Genomic DNA, 21,511 nt, shown 5'->3' with positions numbered 1-21,511 from the left:
TCCCTCCTACCGCAAATTAAAGGTATCACAGTCACCTACCAAATTCTTGGTACCCAGTATTTGTCATTCCTATCGCCTGCAAATCTACCCTCCCTGGGAATCAAGGGGGCAACCGGGGGATTGCCCCCCCGGCCCCCTTCAAGCCATCTCCGTCCTTACTCCCTGCCCCGGAGCCCTACGGGCTCTGGCCGGGAACATCGCCGCAAGAAGTTGCGGGATGTTTCAGTCCTGTGGGACTGGAGATTTCTGAATGGGTCCCGCAGCCCTTTAGATGTTATCTTAAAGATAACACTGCAGAAACACCAGTCTGCTGAAGCAGAAAGGAGCATGCTAGGTTTGTCAATCTATCAAAATAACCTCTAAACCACAAAAAAAAAAAAAAAAAAAAAAAAAAAAAGGGAAAGGTTTTTGAAAGAAAACATAGGTCTTTGAAGGGTTACAGATTATCTTGTTTCGTTGGGTTTTTTTCAAATATATTCATGGGGTTTATTCAAATAAAGAGCATCTCTGGCTCTAAAAAAGCTGTTCCAGAAGAGCTTCTTTCTGCAGCCCAAGTTACAGCAGAGGCACACTGGACTGAAATATTTAATACTTTGCTTTTGGGCTGGGATTGAAACCTCTCCTCTCTTGTCAGAGTATTGGAAAACAGCCCCTGCTTCAACAAATTGCTTGGATTCATGGGACTGAAACTTTCAGCTGAAGCACCCTGCTCAGGAGGCCTAAGAGGAGAAATTTGGAACAATAAATTCTATCAGGCTGTTACACACTTACATATGTGTATATGTACATATGGAAATCCACATATCACCATTTATAGTCATATATGACCTTTATCCTTATAAATATGGATCCGGATACATATACTCCTCTGGATCTACATGGACACCTTAAAAATGTTGGTTATTAGAATGACCTCTCACACTATTCCATTGCTGTATTTTTTTCCTGAAGTTCTGCTGCCACCATGGCAGGAATGACAGGTATTTTGTGAATGCTACATCTGAATAGTTTCAGTAAGGTAATTTTTTCTTTGTTTGATTTTGGTTAAAAACTATCTGTAAGTTTCTGGGTATCCTCTTCAATTTGCTAGCATCTGGTTCCCAAAGGGCTTTAATAGTTTCACCTTAATGTCCAGCTTATGCAGGGATTCTGTAGATTTTCTTTCTATTTTTCCAGTAATGTTTTTGGTTGGGTTATGTTTTTTTCCCCTTCAACTTACACACAGAGTATCAGGCTGGACAAACGAAGGAAGACACTTTTAAATGGGACTTCCACTCTTTCACCATGTTTCAGTGTCATTTTTAGAACCAGTAAAGCTGGGATTTTTCAGATGTGGCCAGTCAAGTATTAGTGCTTCCCTTTTAAATTCTTGATACCTTTCTTTTCATGGCTGTTGAGTCCTTACAGCACTTGGAAAAATCAAGGAGGTATTAATATGCCTGTGCAAGGCTTGGCATTTCAGCTTGTCGCTGAACTTCAGGGGCTGTTTTGATGAAGAAGCCAGCTACACCCCTTCAGTGCCCAGGGACTTTCATCTGTCACATACAGTCAATGGCCATCTCTTTCATGGGAATGTTAGGAGACTGAATTAACTGAAAATGCTCTTTATTTTCTGATGAAAACAAGTCCTGCGGTAGCTGCAAAAAACCCCATCAATCCATTTCAGTTTATGCCAAGTGGGATTTTCAGTGTGCAGACATATACAGTCCTGAAGAAACAAGTGTAGCTTAAAATCTACTCTGAGGCTGGGAAAACTTGAATCCAAAAGGGTTAAAAAGTAGAGTCAACTCTTGTTGAAACATATATATATAGATTTTAAATAGTGGAAATCAATAGCCCTACAAAACCAAAGGACTATTATCTTTAATATTGACCAGGAAAGGTGTCACATTAACAGCAATTTTACCCTTTGGTAATGATTCAATTTAGCTGCCACCTTCTTTAGAAAGGCAGCATACAGACATACACATTTATTTTAAATGGCCATCTGGGCACAAACCCCATAATAAGGGCAAGGCTAATTTATAAAAATGAGAAAGTAAAGAATAGCCCTTTCCAGCCAAGGTATACAAAACAGAAAGAACAGACAGGAGTCAATGAATCAGGACCTGGAAGAAACAACTCAGTATTTGAAAATAAAGTGGTATTCAAAGCAACTTCACCGGTCACTTCCTTTCTCCTCCTTCAAAAAAAAAAAAAAAAACCACCACATAAAAATCTTTAGCTCTAATTTTAAATTAAATGGAAATGCAATGGTTAGTAAAAAATATTCAAGGTCTGATCCTAATTGGTAAAATATGGCAGTGTATGGACAGACTAAGTAAAACATATACAATGCTTGAAGTGAATTTATGGCAATGGCTAATTTTGCTAGGTAAGGCCACACAACTTTCTATCATTGGGCCTATGGTATCCTATTGGCTAAAGAAGGAAAAAGAAAGTGTGTTTGAGAAAATGTATTTTTTTGTAAAGTGAATGCCTTTGTCATTTTGACAAATATTTGGGAGATCTATAGCAAGGGAGATGGGAAAAGTATTAAATTGTCATAAGCTTCCAGGTGACTTTCCTTGCTCCAAATGGAATTGTAGAAACTTAGTGAAAGAAAGAGACTGAAATTAGGATCACAAGCATACCCATGACTAGCATGTCACATTTTTAATATGGCTCATGGCTTGGGCAGGTGCACACTTTGCTGGGTGAAAAACCATCTGGTTGGCCAGGCCTAGAGAATGGTGGTGATCTGAGTTACATCCAGTTGGCAGCTGGTCACAAGTGGTGTTCCCCAGGGATCAGTGTTGGGGCCAGGCCTATTTAATACCTTTATTAATGATCTGGATGAGGGGATCGAGTGCACCCTCAGCCAGTTCATGGACAACACCAAGTTGGGCAGCAGTGTTGACCTGCTGGAGGGCGCAAAGGCTCTGCAGAGGGACCTGGCCAGGCTGGATGGTAGTCCAAGGCAAACAATGAGGTTCAACAAGGTGAAGTGCTGGGTGCTGCACTTGCGTCACTACAACCCCATTGAACATTGCAGGCTTGAGGAAGAATGGCTGGGAAGATGGAAAGCAGATGAGCAAAAAAGGACCTGGGAGTGCTGGTCATCAGCAGCTGAACAGAAGCCAGCAGTGTCCCCAGGTGGCCAATGGCATCCTGGCCTGTATCAGCAATAGTGTGGCCAGCAGGACCAGGGCAGTGATGATCCCCCTGTGCTCAGCACTGGCGAGGGCACATCTTGAGCCCTGTGTTCAGTTTTGGTCCCCTCACTGCAAAAAAGACATTGAGGTGCTGGAGCCAGTCCAGAGAAGGGCAAAAAAGCTGGTGAAGGGTCTGGAGCAAAATTCATGCAGAGCAGATGAGGTAGTTGGGGTTATTAGAGGGGACCATACTGTTGTCTAAAACTGCCTGAAAGGAGGTTGTGTCAAGGTGGGGGTCAGGCTCTTCTCTCAGGTAACAAGCAACAGGACAAGAGGAAATGGTCTCGAGTTGTGCCAGAGGATGCTTAATTAGGATATTATGAATAATTTCTTCACTGGAAGTGTTGTCAAGCATTGGAACAGGCTGCCCAGGAAGTGGTTGAGTCACCACTCCTGGAGGGATTTAAATAATGTATAGATGTGTCACTTGGGAACACAGTTTAGCGACGGACTTTGCAGTGCTGGGTTGGCGGCTGGACTACATGATCTTAAGAGGTCTTTTCCTCTAAACAATTCTATGCTTATTTATGCATAGGGATCTTCAAACAGCTCTTCTTAAATGCTTGCTTTTCCACCCTTCACTAAGCTTAGTAAGGGATGCCTAACACTTTTTCTCTGGCTTTAAAGCAACATTGCTTAATCACGTATAGATTTGTGCCCATAACCATCCTGACAGTCACATAATAGAGATGTGAGAACATAACAAGATCCATGTCATGGGTGTAACAGCCACAGATCTGGGCAGTTTGATCCTATTTGTATTTACAGATCTGTTACAGACAGTTTTAAAGAGCTAATTTTGGCTTACTTCTCCTGCCTTGTATAAGAAATAAGTATTAAAAAAGCCTGGATTCAGCAATCACAATAATCAAAATTAGCAGCTCAAATCCAGTAGAAAGATGTTCTGCTTTTTTATTTTCTCACTTTAAAAAGTACAATTTCATCATGTGAAGGCCCTGATAAACTTCATGCTGCTCAGGGCTTATGATGTCAGAGCTATGAAATATTTCCTGCTGATAACATAATAGCTGAGAAATATGAGTTTTGGAAGGTTTGGGATTTTGTTTGCTCTCTGTGTGTTTGGTATGAGGCATACAGAGGGAAAACAATTAACTCGAGGGGCTGAAAAAGCGAGTAGCAATGGGCTACAGTGTAATTGCAGAAACAATGAGGAATTTCACCTGGTATTATTTGTGACAGCAATCAAATAGCAAGGCCTAGCAGGGAACCACATATTAAATAGCTGCGGTGACGGGCGAGTCCACCATAAAAATAAGCAGAAAGCAGAACGGGGACGACATATGTACTCTCTGGGAAGGTGAGAAGATAGCTGTAGGGTTCCCCTCCCAGGGAGGGCTCATGCTTGCTAGCTGCCCGCCCCAGCTCCCACCAGCATCCCACTGCTACCGGGGGCGGGATGGAGCCGGCATCTTCCCTTCTAGCCGGTCCGCACCTTTTCTCGGGGTCACCGGGGTGGGAGGGGAGCCCAGCGGAGGAGGGACCGCCGGGGGACCGTACCCCAAAGGTGCCCCCGCAAGCGGGCCGGGGTCCGTGGCGGAGCCTACGGGGCAGCTCCAGCCCCGCACCGCTGTCCCCGGGCGCTCCCCGGTTGCGAGGGCCGGCAGCAGCCGCCGGGATGGGGCGGGTCGGGCCGTGGGCGGCGGGGAGCGATCCCGGCCGGGAGCGCTGCCCAAGGCCAGCTCCTCACAGGCTGCCCCGCAGGCAGTTTCAGGCTGGGGGTAATGGTGGAGGGGGAGGAGGGGACATGCTGGCCTCCGCCCCTGTCCCCGCTCTTTTAACCATTTTCGAAACATCTCTGCCAAATCTTCCGACCTGCGGAACGACTGGGCACACCTCGCCCCCCACAGCTGCCGCGGGGAGTCCCGGCAGAACTTGCTGCGGCTCCGCGACGAGCCCCGGCAGGCATGGCATCCGCATCAGCATCCGCATCCGCATCCCCATCCCCATCCCCATCCCCATCCCCATCCCCACTGCCAGCGCGAGATCCGGAGGGCGATCCTGCCGGATTAACGGCGGGAGCTTTGAAATCCGGGTGCCGCAGTGATCCTGGGTCAGAGTGCTTAGGGCTCCCCTTTCAGTTGTTAATTCCCACTAAGCGTTTGTAAGTACCTGAGCTCACAGACCTCTGCGCCTTCAAAACAAGTGCATGCACGCAAATAGCTCCAAAATTACCCATCTGGGTACCGGCAAGACCAAAGGCAAAAGCGAGCGGAGTCGTTAGAAAATAATTGAAGCAAATGGGCACTTTCTTTGCCACGTGAATTTCAGCTGGGAATCCCGGTGGCAGGAGCGGCAGTTTCAAAGGTGTCCACACCTGCGGAGCCTGCGCCCGCCGGAGCGCGGAGCCCGGGGGGTCCTGGGGCTGGGGGGGATGGGGTTGGCCGCCTCGCTCTGCTTAAATGGCCCGAAAGAAAGCAAAAAAAAGCCATCAAAACAACCTCCATCAGAAAAACATTAGCTAAGGAGGAAACGGCTGTGGACACCCCGGTGAGATACCTCCTCACTCCGGGCAGAAGAGTTTCTGCCATTGCTACCAGTAGTGCAGAATTGCCCTCCTCCGTTTTGTTTGTTTAGCAGCTGAGATTTAGAATATACACCGCAGAAGGAATTATCTTCCATTTTGAAGAAATAAAAAAGATGTGACCTACATCTTCACCCCCGGGGGGGGGGGGGGGGGGGCGGCGGAAAGGAGGAACAAACCCAAAAAAAACAACAAAAAAACCCCACGCCGCTCACAACAGAACCACCACAATTTGCTTTCCGGTGACACAAGGACAATGTGAAGTGAGTGACCCCTGCACCATTTCTCTCCAAATAAGTTCAGTGTGAAGTATGACCACTGTGTTTTCTAGCACTGATGACTCTATTGATTCCTAGCGCATTAGTGGGGGAAAATTTGAGCTTGAACAATTTGAGTTTTACAGATGAGAATAAACAAATGAGCAACGTCACAGAAGAACGTTAAACCACATCACAAATGCGTGCTCTTTCTATGTTGTTTTTTGGTTTTTCTATGTTGTTTTTTTTGTTTTTCCGGGGTTTGCTGTTTGTTTTATTTTTACTATTTTTCCTTTTTCCACTATTCACATCTCAGGCAGTAACTGGTTCTCCTGTTGCCCACGGCTATGGATTGAAAAGGATGTAACTGATATGAAAAGGATCTAAATTAAAATACAGCGCCCTTAATTATGACGCATTAAAAAGTAGCAAGGAACTTGGTGAGAGCAGTCAGACCCTGATGTCCACAGGGTGGTGAGGCCTTGGTAAACACAATGCTATCATGGCAACATTTCTGCCTAGTTTACACATTATTCAGCCCTACTCAGGCTAACATCCCACCTTCCAATTTCCCTTATATATAGCCTAAGGCGTAGGGTTTGACAGCTGTGGAACAACGGGGCAGGTGAAATACAGAGCCTAGGGATGATGATAGGGGCCGTAGACTTCCATCCTGTGGATGTCTTCCTAAGGCTATGGATGTGCTTTGCTCCTGAGAGGAATCCCTGCCTCTGCTTCTCCTCCAGATCTCTTCCCAGTCTTTTCTCCTAAATGACACGTGAGAGTGAGTCAGAGATAAGCAGTCGGCCTGTGAGGTATCACAGAAAGGCAAAGGACACGCTTTTCCTTTGGCCCAAGAAGCTACGAGAGCAGGGGCTTTTCACCCGCGGGGCAGATGGCCACCAGCTGAGCAGAGCACGGGCCACTCCTCCTGCAGTCACCGACCCTTGGAAAAAAGAGTGGGACGCCCCAGGGTCACAGACTGTGCTGAGGTAACAGGAGCAGTCAGGACAGTGAGCAGTGATTAGGAAGTGGCAGAGCCGGACTCAGGGAACTTCGCAGAGCAGGTTAAGCTGTGTTTTGTTTGCGCTTGAGACATTGATTGGATTGGGATACTGACATGCTCCAGCAAGGGAAGTGCTCCTAGTATCCAGCCTTGGCCATTTATTTAATCACTTCTCTACGTGGGGTGTAGTAGATGAGAGGTTCTAAGGGACGGATTTTTGGTGCATTGCCTGTCTCTGAATACTGACAACTCTGGGGAATATTTGATGAAAGGTGAATGTTGGCAGACCCCGAGTAGAATAAATGCTGTTAAAAATCCACATTTTAACAAAATAATAAAAAATCCTGCTGCAAGCATGGAAAACTGTCCCACCAGGCAGCCATTACACAGGTTTCAGAAAAAAAAAGAGCAAAACAAGCCTGCATTTCCATCTGGTAGCAGAACAGCTCTGGAAGTAATTGTCCATTTTGTTTCACCTTTCTCCTCCTGAGGTTTTGGGTCTTGCCTGTCACATTTCACCGTCGACCAGCCCTCACTGAGGTGCTGTGGGTGGGTGGTGCCCCCGAGGGCAGCATCAGCACCCGCTGGGGGAACACCAGTGGGCACCACTGTGAGTCGCTGTCCCGGTTCGCTGAGCACTCCGCCGGTCCCTGGGGCTCCCCGATTCCAGAGAAAGTGGCCAATTATTTTTCTGTCTGAAAGAGTCTGTGATGTGGCAGAGAATGACAGCTCCAAGGGAGAAAACACCTCTTCATTAAAAAGTGCTGCTAAGCACACTGAATATCCAGATCCCAGCACCCAAAGGTTAGGATGACAGCCAAGAAATTATGCATTTTCATAGATATTTTTGTATACACACACACACACACACATATGTATCCACAATGTACATGCAGACAGACACACACACAAATATCTACAGGCTCTCTTTCAATAGGATAGCCAAAATCCTTTAAGTTCCTATTAAGACAAAACTCCTGCTAAAGTCTAGTTTTACTATCAGTTTTGATGTGCTAGGAATCACCTAGAAAAAAACAATTAAATTGGTTAACAAATGCAAGAAGAGAGTTAGCTTCATGAAAATAAATGATTAGGCATTTGTTGAGGAAAATATTAAACAGAAAAGAGAAAGCACACCTTTTTTTTGCACACCTCTCTTTGAGAGGCCACAGGAAGAGAAGGCCAGGCTGCTACATTTTGTAGGTACCATATTATTTAATTTCATTTTCGTGATTTAATGATTGCAGGAATTAATTTTAATGAATGAAAATGTATTTCTGAAAAAAGATACAAAACACATATGAATCATGTGACAATGCAGAACTGGGTTTCCTGGTGAGGCACATGGTGTAGAAGAGAATCACTGATACCAAAGAAAGATCAAAATGGAAGCTGCATTTTGAGATGTGATTTTTAAAAGCCTTCTTTTACTTTTCCTTCAGAAATTCTGAAAGGCTGAGAAGAAGGCATAGTAAGGAAAAGGTGGGAGAAAAAGTCGTGACAACCATGGCTACAGCAAGTCAGCAAGGTGGAAATCATCATTTCCGCTACGGCTCTGTGGAGGAGTTCAGGCACCAAGATGAACAGAAGCAGCCCTCAGCCTTAACCTAACTCCTCATGGCCCAGCAGCTTCCCTTAGCCCAGGCCCCCGGCTGCCTGCAATCATGCACTCAGCTGGCCTGGGCTCAGCAGGCTGCTGCCTCTCTCCCCAGTTTCAAGCCTGGCTCTCCCTTAGCCTGCCCCAGGAGGGTGGCCCAAGTGGGATGCTCAGAGCATCACACCAAGGTTGCTTTGCAGATGAGCCCCACTCCCTCTTGCTCACATTTTAGTGAAGCAGGATTTGGGCAGCAGGGGACCCTTTGATTATGGCTATCCATTTTTTATAGAGGGACATACTGAGGTAAACCACCTTCAGTTCCATCAAAACTGGGAGGATATTCCAGCTGAACTATAATCCAGGGGCACAGTGATGAATAAAGAAGGGGATAGATTCCCATATTTGTAGTTCAGAGCTGGGTACTGAGAAATGTGGAAACCCTGTGCTGACAAAAGGGTTAAACCCTTGTGACTTTGAATATGCTGTTACTTACTGACTTGTCAGAATTACTAAACACAACATTTTTCTAACCTTTCCTGCAGTTTTATTTTGAAATTTCTACCTCCCTGTGTCCTCTCACCTGACCATATAACACAATGCCTTCCTTAGCATCCTAAAGAAGGAATTGCCAGCAAGGCAGAAATGCTTGAAATACAGGAAACAACTTCTTCTTTTCATAAACAATTTACAGAACATAGGCATTTATTTCCAACTAAGATTTTAAGCCACAATCACTTATTTTCAGTAGAACTTTAAATCCTGCAGCAGTGCATCTTTGTTCTCCTGTTGCAATGCAGAACTGCTGGGGTCTGATTCTGCGATATTCATATTTGATTGTTTTCTGTTTTAAATGCATGCAAACATAACCATAATATGATACTGCTTTTTCCATGCTTAGCATATTCATCACCCTATCTTCCTCTCAACTTTTTGATTTGCATGGAAGAAATCTGTTAGAGCAAATGCAATCTGCAAGCCAATAAAACCCTGTCCCATGGGAGAAGGAGTCAAAGTGGTACATGTAGCTCGGATGAAGAGTATGAAGTATGTACAAGAACCTGATCCTGAATCACATGAAAGGCCCACAGTCCAAGAGCAGTGTGCCAGGCAGAGATCAACTATTGCAAGCAGCAGTGGCTCTGGTTGCAGTTCTACAAGGTGTTGCCCTTACTGACCATGAAGTCTCCAGTTCTCTGGTGGCTGCCTGCCTACTCCTATGGCTCAGGTCTCTGTCCCTCAGTCTGTATGAACGTTTGGAAGTCTGGGCTGTAAATCAAGCTTTGAGGGTAGTTCTACTTAATAATTACCTCCTCCCAAAAGAGTGTGCTTTTAACCTTGATTTTTTTCATTTGGTGATTAGTGCAATCTTACCAACAGCTTCATCAGCACAATGAAGGCAACAAGCATCATTCCAGGAACAAAACCAAAAAACTGTGGGGTAGAAACTTACTCCACTGGTCTCGCAGATATCCTGTTGAACTATCCCTGGCAGATGAGCAGGGGCAGGTTGGCCTGGTTGTTGCCTGGTGCCTGCCTTCAGCACCCAGGGCCGGGGCTCTGTGCTCAGCAGAGATAGATTTGTGCACTGCTCAAGCACCTGTGGTGCTCCTCTGACCCAGTTTAGGTTCAGGCATGTGGTCACATTTCTGTCAAATTGGTCCACACATCCATCGGAGTTTTAGCCTTCTGCAGGCGAGGAGGCAGCTCAGGGCAAAGGCTGCTGGTGCAGAGTCAACCTGTTGCCATGTTTTGAAGAAATCTGAGCCCAGGCATGAGTTTACTGACCAACAACCTGAGGCCCACAACCACAGCACTTCTGATTTAGTACTAAGAGCCTTAAACCCAGACCTGTTGAACCATGGTCTGATAGGCTTGCAGCTCCTGGGCCACTGTAGCATTTTAAGGCATATGCAGATAAATGACGATTTTCTTGAAAGTGTTGCACCCTTGATCCTGCAGTCTGGCAGTTGGTCTGGCCACAGCGCATCTGTATTTATGGCAGGGGCTGCAGCAGTAACACTGTCAGACCACCCATCTCCAAGCAGAGCAGCAACTAGAGAGTTAAAGCAGCCAGCATTGGTTTCTCTCCCCAGATTTGATCTCAAACACCCAGGACAGAGGCAATTACACCTCTCTGAAACAGCTCTCCACTGCCTGCCTTCCTCTATATTCACTTGCATAAAACCCAGAGTAAAATATCTGCCAGTTCAGAATAGTAATACGCAGTGGCAGATCACGCCTAGTTGCACTTTCTGTCTTCCTCACCAAAGTGTAATCTAGTGGTATCTGATATGGCTAAGAGCTAGAATGATGATTTACTATGCTTGGTTAGCATAAAGCAGCTCAGGCTGCTGCACGTTCACAGCATTTTGCTTTGGGGCATGCCCTTTTCATCACTCCTACTACTCCCAGCTGTGGCCTGGTCAGGTAGGCTGGTCCAACCATTGGTGGGATCTCCTTGTCAGCCACAGACCTAAATCAGTGCTTTAAATTCATGCTCATAGCCTAGATCCCCATGTGGTTGTGCTAGGGATTGCATGCTGTGCTGCAGGGGCCAGAACCCAGGGCAGAGGGGCGAGGTGACCCCATGAACGCCTATGACCCCTAAAGCATGTTGAAACCAGAGTCTTGCAAACTTCTATAACTGGACTTTGTGTCCATTACCTGAGCAAAGGCTTTGCCAAACTTGTCTTTGAATTTGTTCCCCATTACCCAACCTCTCCTTCCAAGTAAGTGTGAGTCTGCCAAAGACTTCTTATTTCTCTGTGAAGATGCAGATTCTGTAGTGCTACTCAAATGAAATTTGCCTCAGTCTCTTTATTCAGCTAGTGACAGATCTGTGTGAAACTCTTTATCCTAATGCAGAGCCTATCTTACTCAGCATCAACAGTTTTCAACTGATACATATAAAGCACCCCCAAAAGCTGACTGAGGAAAGTATGTTCAGCCATATATTATCTTCTGTAAAACTGCAAGAGCTTCAACAACATATATTATTTTTTCAAGAATATGTTGCGGTTTCCACAGAAAACATTTAAAGCTTTGTGAATTAGAAGATGTGCTCAACTCTGCTGTAGTGAATCCCTGAAAGGCACAGGTGAACAACCTTCAAAGGAAAGAGGGCCATGGTGATGTCTATTAAATCCTGATTGAATATTTGACTTGCCATAGCTTGTTGCTTTAGGAAATTCTGACTTAATAGAAGTTGCAAACTGTTATAAAAAAAAGAGGTGGAAATTATGTTTGTAACAAGAAGCACCAAAAAATGCTTACCATAATACCACTACGAAAATTGAGTTAAACAAAAAATTATATATAAAAGCATTAGGTGTAGCCAAACTGCTTTTAAGGCAGTCCGCTTTAGAGCATACCCACAGGGGTATTTGAACTGTGACAGCTGGAAAAAAATTTCACAATTACATCAGCTTTTCAGGTTGAACTGTTACTATCATTCATAAGAAAATAAACCAGTGACTAAATGAAAAAAAAAATTACAAGTTTTCCCCCCATCATATTTCCCAACAGCAATGAGAACAACTCTCCCTAGTTGTGACTCATGTGAACGCCTCAGAGATTCACCAGGGTTGAAACACCTCTGCTAAGTTTAGCCACTGTGTTTCTCCACAGAACCCCATCCCAACCCCTCTGGCCCTTGCTGCCTCAGCAGCACCCACCCCCAGCACTCCAGCTTCACCTTTCCTACTTTTGAGTTTTCAGTGTGGGCAAGTCTGTGGTGTTACTTACTATTACTTAGAATCCTTACTATTGACCTGAGTGGTGTTGCGCCAGCACCGGTCTGTCCCAGCGCCCAGGCTCAAACCTACTTCCCACCTTCCCAGAAGTGCTCTGGATCTGTGTCCTGATGTCCTGTGAGCTGCACTGTCTGTATGTCCCTGCTGTGTAGAGATGGCTAGGGTGGCTGCATGCTGAGACAGGCCCTGATATCCAACAACTGCCGGTACCCATGCATTGCCCCATCAGCCTCTTAGCACATCACATCCAGGGAGCTGGCCTATCTGGTGGTGGTCCATATCCTGCTGGGTTTCCTGCAGCCAGCACTGAAGCACCCCAGGGTATAGAACCAGCTTTTTATGGTCTCAACACTTTAAACTTCCGCTGCAGGAAAAAGCAGAGCAGATGGCGCCTGGACTGGGAGCAACTCACCTTTAACATCTTCTGAAAGCACAAAGGCCACTAGCAGTTCTAAATAACCAAGCACCTACATCTCAGTCTTTTCCTGCTATTATTCTGGCTCTTGTTGCACCAGCCACATGAGCGGGGTTTAGCCACCAGTGCTGACGCTCTGGAATTGAAAATGTGTAATATTAGAAATCAGTTATGCTACATTCCAGTGAACAGGTGCAGAAATAGTCATAGGTTGAGTTTGGCTATCTTACCTGTCTTGGTAAGGTAAATAATTTGTCCTTCTTAACACTGAAATAGGGACAAATCTTACTAAACACTCCTCTTATAGCTAAATATGTTTTTCAGAAGCAGTTAAAGTGATGGTGGTTGGAATATAGCATTAAAAAACCCCAAACTCTAGGTCATGTAGTTTATTTAGGAGGAAAAAAGCACACGTTTATTTTCCTACCTTCTCCTTAACTCCTACAGGCTATGATATCATATGTGTAAATTCAAACTAACACTTCTCCCATCTGGATTTCTGTATATTTAAATTGGAGGCTTGGAATAACATTTTCTTCTTTGGAATAAATGCTTGTGAGATACTACCATGTTTGAAGACCAATGGGTTGGGTTGTTGACCAGTCTAGTGCCCAACAAGAAAAACCAGAGCCAACTCTGAAATTACTTTGTCAAGTTTTTTTTCATGTTTAGCCCTCATAGCCCGAGGAGAGATCCGTGTCTTTGTAGCCAGGGCACATTAGCTGCTAAATGTTTTCCTGCAACTTTGTTAAGCCCTAATTTTTACCGTAGTCATGACCTCCTATCTCTGCCTTGCACTGTTTTCCACCAATCCCCTGTGCAGCTGAGCACTGCCATCTGCCAGCAGCATTACCTCCTAGGCACCCTATCCTGTGGGGAAGCACGATGGCTGCATTACTCATTCCTCACTCAAAACCCGGGGATGGGTGCCCCTGATGGGAAAACCAAAACCCCAAGAAGAAATCTCCCATGACACCCACTGCATCAATAACTGGGGCAGAGGAAAGCATCACCAGGGCGGGATTTCACTGCTCTACTGATGCCCTTCTTGAGAGAGCCAGCACCTCCACCCTGGCAGATTGGCTGAGCCTGAGTGAGAGCTTGTGATTTGCCTGCACATGCTCCACTCAGCTGCAGAAAGGTGTTAGAGTGAAGTCCTCAAAAAAGCATCAGCAGGCAGCAACAGCCTCTTTCTCTCTGCCACACTTTACTTGCAGCTTCCTCCAACTCATCCCTCCCTCACAACAGGGCAGGAATCAGAGAGGAAACTCTGCTTTGCAATTCCCAAACAGATGCTCTGCCAGAAACCCACAAATGAACAGAAACAGCTGCTCTTCAGCTTCCTTCTTGCTCTTGTGGGTGTGTGAAGGGTCTTCTCCATGCAGACAAACAGGGAGGAAATGTCCCCTGAGCTCTGGCTGCCCCGTCCCCATCCCTCTGCTCCCTAGTGCCAGCACAAGGGGCAGGAAGCAGCAATCGCTCAGCAGATTTGCCTCAACTCACTTTGGCTGGCTCAGGAGAGGAAAAGCCTCAGAAGTCAATTGGCACAGCTTGAAAGGAAATCCCAACACCCGCCCCCCTCCCATCCTGCCTGGCCCAGACTCCAATGCCTGTTCCCAAACCCAAAGAGCTCTGCTGTATTAAGCTGAGATGCTTCTCCTTGACTTCAGCTGCTCTGGACCCCCACTCCGTCCACACAAGGCTAAGGGGAGAGCTGGACTTCCTGGGACTGTCCTGAAACATGGACATGAGCAGCTGGAGGAAATGCTGCTGCTAGTGCCGGGTAGTCAGCATGGGGTGCACCACAGTTTCAGCGGGAGGGTGGGGGGAAGTGATGGGCTGTTTGCTGACATGATCACAGCTTTTTAAAACAAGCTTATGCTGCAAAAGCCAAGACATCTCAGATGATGCTTTTCAGCATGCTGCTGGCTGGTGCGGCAGCTCTCAACAACTGCAATTCAGAACGGCTCCATGTGAAGCCAGGTACGCACCAGAGAGCAGCCAGAAACCTGGGGCAGGATGCTGCAACCTTCAGGCCAGAGGTGAAGGTGTGGGTGATGTGCCAGGTGGCAGGATAAACCTATGGGTTTTAAGGACTCTCCCTTCCTCCATCCCCACCTGCAGCAGCCACACACATTTTACCTGTATGCTGCAGTGTCATTTCTTGCTCTCAGGTAAAGTTTTTACCTGACTGGAACTGGTGCCAGGTCCTCCCTAGCCTGAGCCAGTGCTAACAGGCCAGTGGGAATCTGGTCTCAGCTCTTCAATGCAGAATGAATCAGATGCTGCTTCTTTGGATGGCTGCTGTTCCTCTCACTCCCAACACATCTAGAAAGGCTCCTTCAGGTGGCCAGGTGGTCATGCACCAGTGTCACACAGCCCACATATCCCCATATGCCATGGGACAGCCACAGCACAGGAGAACAGTGTTGTATCATTGTGAGCACAGCAAAGCCTCCAGCAGCTCTCATCCCATGCTGGATCTCAGCCAACAGCTTCACACCTGCAATATGCAGAGACCAAGCTCTTGCTTACTTTCATGAAATCAGGAAACAGGAATATGGACATCATGGACAGTGGGAGAGGATGTAGCCTTTTCATAGTGGTATCACTACCTGTAGAATATATAAGTTCCAGTGTGTTTCTGTACATTACGCAAGTACCCTTTTTTTCCCCGAAAATGAAGCCCCAAAAGAGCTGAAGTTGATGAATTTCTGTCTCAAGTGGTGACCCCATTCCTCTTATGCCCTGCTTCTCCCTTTCTCTGCTTTTGTCTCGAAGACTCCTTCCCACACTGAACTCCTGGTTGTTCATGTGGCCCTTTACTTTAATTCACTCAGCTCATGGAGAATCCTCCACGTGATTTTCCTGTTGCCATTCACAAGAGAATTATGATTTACTCTGTGTTAACATTCTGCCGAGTTGAATCACAGCAGGGTCTGAGAAGACTGGGCAGGTGGAGAAGGGATGAGGGGAAGGGAACAGGATATCTTCCTGCTGATGGCAGAGACCAGCTCAGTTGCATCACCTCACCTCCTCTGATTAAACATATTTTAGTGAAGCAGCTTTGTGGATTTTATTTATTTACTTTAATGTTAGAAGATCAATTTACCAGGCACTCTTCCTTCAGATCTGATGTTTTCCTCTATAAAATGCTCTTGCTAAAACAAAAAGCCTGTGCTTTATGCCTATTCTTTATGACTAAGAAATCCCATGGCTTGTGTTGCAGAGAAGCCAGGTTAGAGGCATTAGGAGGTGGTTACAAGTTTAGCCAGCCAAAGACACCAGGTAAGGGCATAATTCTACAGGATGTACTCAATACTTTGCCAAAGCCAGACCTCGGTGTCCTGCTCACACCTCGCTGCACACTCTTACTGCCAAAATAAGTGTTTGCTGGTTTTCTTGAATTCAGATAAATATTTCTGTAGTTAATCAGTAATATCTTGCACTCCTTGAAAGATGGGTTATTATCAGCACTCCAGCCCTTCCAGCAGTGTATCCAGTTCCTGTCTCTGATTCATTCTTCCATTTTTGTCAGAGGGAGCTGAGACACCAAATGTTAAGCACTGCAATTATTGTGTGTTGTTTCTTATCATGGGTGGTTACTCTGCATTGTGCTTGGACTAGCCTGAATCCCCAGGGTTGGAGGCACCTTTAAAAACACAAAACAATCAAGCCCATCAACAACTTACAGATAAGTTTGTTAATACAATGGAACTTGATCCAAAATAGCATAGAGTGAAAAGGCCATATGTCTTCAAAAGAATTTCGTTTAGACCACACACAAACATCAAATTATTTGATTAAAGGAGCTGAGATTCTGCACTTAATTTATTCCTGGCCTACTGCATGTAGGCCTACTGCATCACAGGAAAATGTTAATTTTTTTTTTTCTGGGGACAAAGGAAAATGTTTTTGCTGGGTTGTTCTATCCACTATCTCCTTAAGAAAGTTGAAAAATCATTTTGACTTTGCTGGGACTTTGAATCAAGTTACACAAATCTGCTGATTTTATTAGGCAGTTTGGGTCTGACAGTAATTTAAAGCACCTAAAAAGGTTGCCACCATTGAGTGTTGTTCATATGGTACATTTGGCATATATAGTGCCCAGGTCTGAACTGATGATATTGTGGGCTGTAGGTCCAGCACTGTTTCACTGGCTCTTACTCCAGCTCTGGGAAAGGCAACTGCAGTGCATTGAGGAGCCTGGAACCCATAGCAGAGATAGCTGAAAAACAGAGAGGTGGGAAGGATCAAGTTCATGGCATAAGCAAATACTCTACTAATCATCAAGAGACTAACCGGATGGCCACAAAGAGATTTTTGTCAAGGGTTTTATGCAGCTAAAATCAATTCATTCACTTCATCTGTTTTGAACATACTGGAGATGCAGCTAGAGATGTCACAAATGGTTAGAGTTGCCTGGAAACCTTCAAGGTGTCAATTGACCATATTTTTAGGCCCAGGAATCTTACATGGACACACCACAATTTCACCAGTGATTTGTTTAAAAAACAAATGCAGTCAGAAACCTACAAGGGAATAAAAATATCAGGAGAGTGAAGCTGAGTTGAAGCAGGGTAACTCAAAATCAATATTTTGCTTTTAAACTCTTAAGGGGAGGCCCAGGAGGGCTGCACTCACTTTGTCCTCCTTCCTTATTGTCCTCGGAGGATTGGCTGAGAAGTGACAAGGCTGCTCCGTACTTACTGCAGGACATTCCTCACTAACAAGCCACTTGTTAGAGTATTCCCTTCCCTGCCCAGGGCCCGGCTTTCACTAAGCAGCATCAGACAATGGTCAAGCCAGACTTGAAACAAGAGATGGAAAAAGGGCTCCTCTCCTTTTGCCGTAGGAATGTGTTGAACACCCCTCTGTCCGCAAACTCGGATCTGTACATGAAAACGGGTCATTGAGTCTCCAGCATCCTCGGCATAACCCCGAGGGTTTGCATTCAGGGAGTAAATTCAATCTGAGGTTGCTCCAGAGGCTGAGCCTGTGGTGAGGGGAAGAAGTGGCCACATAACTGTATCCTGCCCCTTTTGCTCGTGATTATTTGTCTGTGGCTTTGTCTAATACAACTGGGGGGAAAGGAGGCAAAAACTTGTAGGTGTTTTTCTAAGCAGAGGTGGACAAAAGGCCAGGAGACTTCTGGGGTGCCATTTTTTGCCATGCTGCAAAAAAAAAAGATATGTCTAGAAATTATGATAAGGTCCTTAGATGCTTGACTCCCAGACTGGCTCCTTGGGGCCACACATACCCAGACAAAGCACAGCCACACTGAGGGATGGGTTTCTCCAGGATAATAAGTGCAGACAATTCACAGTGGTCAAGACAAAGATGCTGCACTGAAAAATTCAGCTGTTCTCATGTGGTTGTTTTGCTGGACTCAAAGAGCTGAGAGTGAACTACCCATCCCTTCGCCAGAGTGAATGAAACAGAAGCAGATTTTTTTTCCCTCCCTTCAACAAGGAGTTCTTTAGAGACCAGTTGCTGGCCAGCTGAAATTGTGGATGTGCTAATAAAGACTCCAGTTTTCCAATACCCTCCTGTGCACCCCTGCCACCTCTGCAAGTCACAAAAAGGGACCTGTGGTCCTACAAACCCTGTCCTTGGCATCACAAGGGAGCTGTGTCATGGCACAGCCTCTTTCCTGACCCATGAGGCAGCAAACACACCATGAGCAGTGCTGCTAAGGAGAATAGGGGACAGCAGGACAACAAAGCATGTAAATCTACAAAGTCATCCAGCACCAAACTTCAAAAACTCTCTTATCCAAGTCCTAAGTTGATAGAAGCTAGGTGCCTTGTGACTTTCAAAGCTCTGGACCTAAATCTTTACAAAAAAAGTGGGGCAAGCTCTCAGCCATCCCTTTGGACTCTTTTCAAGCCAACAAACCAGAATCAGCACAAGCATAGGGTGGAAGAAGCACGATCCTTGTGTCTGCCCTGCTTGCCCATAGCTACACAGCTCAGTAGGAGCTTTGCCTTGGGTTCAAGATCACCTCTTGAAGGAACATTTCCAGAAACATCTGTTGCAGGAGGTACAAATATTTGTGGACCCTGAGCATTGAGATCAACACCAGAGCAGGGTGTGAAGGCTGTGTGAAGGCTTCCTGGGGAATCCAAGGTTGCTGTCTCCTTGCCATATGAAGGCAAGACCCTGTGAGGCAAGGAGAGTCAGAGACACAGCCATTGGATTTAGTTTCTACAGAAGTTCAGGCACCATGTGAGCTTCCTGATACAGCTGAAGCATGGAGCTACACAGTCTTCATCCATCCAAACCATCCCTGGCCACGTGTAGCTCAGCTGCCCTGACTACAAGCGAGGCTGGCTTTCCTGATGGGAAGCCTTCAGCCAGTGCAGGCTGCAGTGCAGTGCCATTGGGCATTTCTCACTCAGTGTGTCCTGGGCAAGGAGGAGTGCCTTGGGAGCTCGCTTCTGTTTGCAACAACAAAAAAAATTCCAATCCGAGCGAGGATTTACACTTTTTTTTTTTTTTTTAAATGAGTCCTCCCCCCCAGTGGTGCTGCCCACTGGACATTTGATTGGCCCAGACAGGCCCCTCAGAGTAGCACTGCCAAGTGGGCCTTGTGCTGGACTTCAGATCTCCCAGAGAGGACAGATGTGTGCTTCAGTGCCACCTCATTAACTCATTTGTTTAAAGCCCCCAAACAATCCACTTCCATGCAGATGGAAATCCCAACCTCCCCTTTTTCACTTAGATGTGGATTCTCCCCCAGCAGATAGGCAGATATGCGTTGATCTGCTCAGTTAAAAAACTTCAAACCCCTAAAATTCTGGTCTTTGTCCCTACCCTAAAACTAATTTGAACTATTCTCAGCTGATCTGGAGTTGAAGGTGTTGGCTTTTAACTGGAAATACTGTATCTTTAGACAAGTAATCGTTGCTAATTAAACCAGTAAAAAGACATTAGCCTCTGCTTACTTAAGTTTTAGCCAGTGAATTAGCAAGCAATCCATGATGTCCCTTTAAATGAAGAGGTTCTCATGGAATCAGACAATCCCAGCATCAATATCCTTTTCCTGTAAGATCTGGAAATAAGCCCTGCAGCATGGACTGAGAGTAAATTCTCCTGCAAAAAGCACACATTTCTAGAACTTGCTTTCTCATTTTAAAACAGACATACAACTCCTCCAATTCCAATAATTATTTTAGCAGTAACAGATAAAAATCTGGAACCAGTTGCTAATACAGAAGAGACCATGTGGAAATAGAAATGCATGTGTGTGTTTGCACGTGGAACTTTCCCTCACTGGCATTCCTGTATGAGTAACAACGAGGACATGCTGCAGTTGTAGTGTCAAGAGCTTGATAGAAAATGGAAAAGAAGTGGGCACAAGATTCGACAGTGGAAGAAAAAAATATTTATGGTAAAATACTTCACATTAAATACCCATCTGCCTCACTGTTTACTTGCAGAAAGACAAGGATACCTGTGATAATTGCAAACATGGTGATAATACGCTGAGAAAAATTGCTGGGGAGATGGGAAAGGGCTTGGAACAGCCCAGGTAAAACACAACCAAGATGGTGCTGCCAAGCACATTCACGTGACACAGGGAGTCCTGGAAGCATGCCTTGCTTAAGGTGTGGCATGTGTACCATTGCCAAGGAGAGGATACATGGATGTTTGGACGGATCCAGTGATGTATACACACACACCCCTATAAAAAAGTTTTCTACCTGAGGTTTGAGTCTCCCAAATCATGTGTCTGTGTCAGCCGTTAACATGGGCCAGAGCCAAACACTTCCAGTGAGGTGTTATGGTTACAGTTATTGATACTTGGCGTCCACAGGCTGGATTCTCTGTGCACTGTCTTCTTTAGTGTCCTTTGCACCAAGGGAAAGTGATGCCAGCTGCAAAATGCCACCACTTGACACTTGTTATTTGCTATCAAAAATGTCTGTTGCAGTGTTAGTCAATAGTGAACTGATTCCACAGGAAGTTTTCCCAGTGACTACAAGTTGGAGAAAGCCCCATACAACTTATCAAATTCTACCTGTGAAATACCATATACAGAATCATATTTCTCTTTTTGCAAATTAATCTAGTGGTCCTAGACCTCTCTGTTCTTCGGAGGTTTATTCCTTCTGTAGATTAAAAAAAAACAAAAACAAAAACAAACCCAAACCAAAACCAACCCAAACCCCAGTAATTCTCTATATTTAAAATTACCACTTTCCTGTCAAATGGTACATTTTAAAATGTTGTGAGACCTGGAAAAAATATTCTGACTGCACAGAGAACAGAGAACCACCTTACTTTGTAATGAAGAAACACCAATGCGTCACAGGCCAACTGAAGCTGAACTTTTACTACTTCACAGTAGTTAGCAAACATGCTGGAGTTCCTCCCATCAAGTTTTCATGGCTACTCTCCTTTCAAACAGTATCAGTCTTTTTTCCTCTCTCCCTCTCTGTCTGTTGCATGCAAACATGATTTCTATGACTAAATCAAGTCAGCAGAGGTACAGTACATTTTCTATGCCCTAATTAAGGTTTAAAATTTATTCTGAAGTTTCACATATAGCAAAAAACTTGAATGTGACCCTCAGGTATGATGTATTCTTCCAGAAGAGTCTGTCATTTAAGTTACTGAGGAAAGATAAAGATGAAGAGCAGATATAAAGAGATCAAAGAAAAATTTTCCTCTCCCTTTAAAACCCCTCTGTGTTTCTTAGCGACTGACTTTGAAAGTCCCATCCAATATTTGCTAAAATAAAGC

The sequence above is a fragment of the Corvus kubaryi genome, unplaced genomic scaffold (assembly GCF_017639235.1).
Source record: "Corvus kubaryi isolate FWS band 111438036 unplaced genomic scaffold, C.kubaryi_AGA036_p1.0 37398, whole genome shotgun sequence".
Taxonomy (NCBI): Eukaryota; Metazoa; Chordata; class Aves; order Passeriformes; family Corvidae; genus Corvus; species Corvus kubaryi.
Note: the sequence above shows the minus strand (reverse complement) of the source record.